The sequence below is a fragment of the Montipora capricornis genome, unplaced genomic scaffold (genome assembly GCF_036669925.1).
Source record: "Montipora capricornis isolate CH-2021 unplaced genomic scaffold, ASM3666992v2 scaffold_382, whole genome shotgun sequence".
Classification (NCBI taxonomy): Eukaryota; Metazoa; Cnidaria; class Anthozoa; order Scleractinia; family Acroporidae; genus Montipora; species Montipora capricornis.
Window position 1 is genome coordinate 5,886 of NW_027180115.1, and position 4,115 is coordinate 10,000.

The following is a 4,115-nucleotide window of genomic DNA, read 5'->3' on the forward strand; positions in this document are numbered from 1 at the left end:
TAGTCCCTGTCACTAGTCCCTGTCACTAGTCCCTGTCAACTAGTCCCTGTCACTAGTCCCTGCCATTAGTCCTCTGAAGAGTTTACACGAAGGGACTGGTCGCAGGGACTTGCCCCACGAACAGTTCACACGACGCGTTCTGAGGGACAAGTCGCAAGGACTTCTCCCAAAAACTTAAAGTGGTTTGAATTCTTGGGTAGTATTTTCAGGGACCAAAGTTGGTCCCTGCGACTAGATTTTGAAGTAAAAATAGCCAGTTCACATGCACGATGGGACTTTTCCCGTGATTTGTTTCGGGGACTAGTCGCAGGGACTAGTCCCCTCGTGTGCCAGTGCCGGCCTAAAAGTCCAAGGTATTTAGCCTGTTCCAGGCTCTCGCGGTTTGTGAGGGCGAGCGAACGAGGCGAGCCCGAGAAACGCTGTTTTTTTTCACTCGTTCTTCGCTCCGGCTCACAGCTCAGACTGAACCGAACGCCTGCAACCGGCTACGATGTAGTATTAAGCAAAAACAGAGATTCAAAAGCTGTGGACTCGCGTTTTATGGTTACCGTCGGGCGCAGTACCTTTCATATTTTAGCCTATGAGTTGTCCGGTTTTGTTTTAAAAATCCTCCGCGCGATCAAATTCTCACATCTAAAAAAACTAAAGAGCCACTAAAGCTTTTATCCTTATCAGACAGACTTAAGAGGTTACAACTTTCCAGCTCAATACCATCCTGCGTTTGGAAATCAGTGCATTTTGAATTGGAGGTGCGTGACGACATTAAGCTAAGATAGCTTTTGTCGAAAAATATACACTTATCTCGTGATTAGTAGCCATTTTAGAAGCGTAAGTATTAGAAAATTACTTTTTTTAAAACTTTTTTGGTTCAGTTCAGATAATCAGTGGCCTAGGTAGCCAAAGGAATTTCCAGATGTTTACACTACTCTCCGGTCCTTCCGGCATGGCGGCTCCATACTGGGCTCTATAATTTTGCGCCGAACATTTCGATGAATATCTTAACTTTGTGGCAGCGCACATATCTTAAACCTGGAGAAATTTCTTCGTATTTTATCGTCTAAAATAGTTTGTTGACTTATCCAGTTCATGGTTTTTGATTTTATTTTTTATTGCGTGACAATGAACACACTCTATCGGAAAAGGAAAGCAGAGGAGAATAAAACTGCACTTCTCGCCGTCAGATCGCTCTTCGTTTGCTTTCACATCCGTGTATTTGTGTCGCACGCTAAGAAAAAAGTCTATTTTCTTTAATTAATCCTTTTTTTTGAAAGATTTCTTAATTTCAAGACACCAGTGTCCTTTTATATATCAAAATTAATTGCTTATCTGGACTTAGTCACGTGATTAATCACACCATCAAATCATAATTAAGGTCCTCTTCATATGAGCCCGGGCTGGCTCGGTTTCCGAGATCTCGCCCCACCACTCTTTCCTTCTTAAAAAGTTCCATGTGTTCATACGAGAAGCCTGGCTCGCCCGGTTACCGAAATCGCGGTTTTTGCGACCGAGATCTCGATAAACGGGATGAAAACTTTCCCATATGAACACTCCAGCCCGGGTAGCCGGGATGAAACATTTTAGACAAAATAGCTTTCGCAACATAGCAGCCAAATAGCATATTTTTTGTCTTGTATGTATTTCCACTTTAGGAGTATGCAAATTAGCTTTATTAGTAAAGTTACAAGAATTCACAAAGCTACCACAACCGAGAACGATACAAGTTTATGTCCACCATCTTGGTTTTTTTTCTTGAATTTTATCCCGATCGACCGGGTTGAAATTTCCCATATGAAAAGACAATTTTAGTATATTATTGCTTTTACAATAATTAGAACTATTCACTATTACTGTTATATTCAAATAAGCTTTGTTTACCAGTGTTTTCCCAGTATTAATGTCAGTCTTGTTTCAAATGATGTCGGAGTGTATAAACGAAGCGATGCCTCGAGCCGATTTCAGCATTCAGATTAAAACAGTGCAGAAGCTAGCCTCCACTAACAAAGACCACAGAAAATGTGAATTATTACTCTATTTCAAGCTTTTGCTTATTATTTCTCTTTGGCGAATAAAGTCTGTAAAAATTGGATGTAAACATCACGCTGGATAAATGTGCAAACATTCTCTGAATCACTCGTCTTCCTGTTTTTCCAAGAACGCGGTGCAGAGTTTAAGCGTCTCTTGGGGATATCGAAATTACGCTAATCACCCTAGGCAGCCCAGGCATTCATCATTCATCAGCGAAACGAAAGGTATTTTTTGAGACAAACACCTTACATCGAAATCAAAAACGGCTGACTGCTTTCACTCACATTGTTTTCGAAGGGAAGACAATTCAGTCTTGGTAAGTGTCAGTTTGCTATTTGCTTTTGGAGCGTATCTTATTAGTAAAGAGGCAATTCTAATCTAGCGACAGTCTCACGGCTCTTTCACATGGCCAAGTCAGTTGGTCATCTAAGCAGCTCGATCCATCAAAGTTAGCAATCAAGGGCAGGCCAGCAGTGAAAAAAGCATGCAAAAGGAGCAAGCATAAGCTCTAGAGGAAAGAAAAACGATTCCAATTGTCTAGTGACGCCTCTCTCGTAAAGAGAACGTAGCATGAAACACGCACACCAGACTAAACACAAGATCAAGTGCAGTTGCTTTTCTCAGCCGTGTTTATGCCTGTGTCGCTGCGAATCGCAGCGAAGAAAGCATAAGAGAAACGAGTGTGTTATTATTATTTAAGCTAAAGAATTTTAAAAGTTCTAAACACAGTACTAATCCTATATTTTCCTTCATCAGTTGTATTTGCACATAATGGCACCGTAGCGAAGGACTTACAATACTTGCGACTATTTCCTAAAACTAATCAAATAAAACTTCGTAAAATTAAGGAAAGAAATTACTGGCTGGATAACCAAAGGAAAGTGTTTTCAACAGTTAATCATATTCTTGATATAAAAGAATTGCATGTCATGGGAATTGGTAAAAAAGTATGTGTGTTTCTCAGTTGTGATTCAGAGCTAAAATGCAGGACTAAATTCAATTAATTTCGATCGTTTACTAGAAACAAGATTATAAATCTTAGTGATTATGGAATAAGCTAGTTCGTAGGAAACATCTCTTTGTCGGATCGAATACTTTGAAACGAGCAATTGTCTTTTTGGTTTTCCCAGAAAAAAAACAGTGTAGAGAGTTGGGCTAACTATAGCATGCTGCAGAGTCATGTTTCTTGAGTATTGGCCAGAAATTCTAAGAAGCAATTGCATAAACTGACTATTGCTTTACAAATTATCCCAGAAAACGAATTGAGGCATAATTCTCTTAATCATAAACGTTTCAGTTTCTTCGTAACTAATGACAGCTTTCTTGCTAAACAATAATTTAAGTGAGAGTGTTTGAGGTCAACTGCTCATAGCAGCTACAGTCCAACAGACACCTTTTAAAATTTGCGATGTGGTTTACACCTTTCACTGGTTTTTGCTTGCTCCGATTCCGCGGTCAATACCCTAAGTGTAGATTTTAAATTATTGCTACTGGCTATTTAGCTCTCTTATTTGTATCAATTTTATTCAGGGACGAATAAAGAGAAAGCAGTATAGTTGAATAACATTGACATCAGCTTTAGTATTTTGCGTTCACTGAAATAAACGCACTTTCTAAGAAAAACATGGAAGATCTGTCCGTGTGGATATCAGTTGAATTTGTCATTTACGTTCCTTCAAGTAATCTTTTTAAGTCTTCTGGAATTCATGATGTTGAGAAGTTTAGATAAAAAGAGCTATAATTCATGACACAAAATGCTATGTAAACTCATCTAGCTGATTTTCTACAGCAAAGCAGTATCAAGTTATTTTAATCATTGATTACCTTACATTCAACCACGAATGGCACAATTGGTGGATGACTTCCATTTCTACCAGTTCTGAATAACAGCACCTAGCTAGTGAGTTATCCAATGCAAAATGAAGAAAAATATACCAGCCATTAATTCAAATTAAAGGTTTTAAATGTTCTTAATAACTTGCCTTCTGTAACTCACAAAGATTTGCATTATCCAGTTCAATTACTGGATATAAGTTCTTATAATTACGTCTGGCCTTGCTGGTTAAAGTGATTTCTAATTTCCTAATTGT

At 38.7% G+C, this 4,115-nt stretch overlaps 1 protein-coding gene across 1 annotated transcript in view; it reads left to right on the plus strand.

Moving 5' to 3' along the window:
* The first annotated feature begins 2,152 nt into the window (after positions 1 to 2,152).
* Positions 2,153 to 4,115, plus strand: part of LOC138035407 (uncharacterized) — a 6,379-nt gene continuing 4,416 nt past the window's right edge. Inside the window, exon 1 of the mRNA XM_068882109.1 lies at positions 2,153 to 2,341. The gene's annotated coding sequence lies outside the window, so the exon portion shown is untranslated. The remainder of the gene's footprint in view (positions 2,342 to 4,115) is intronic.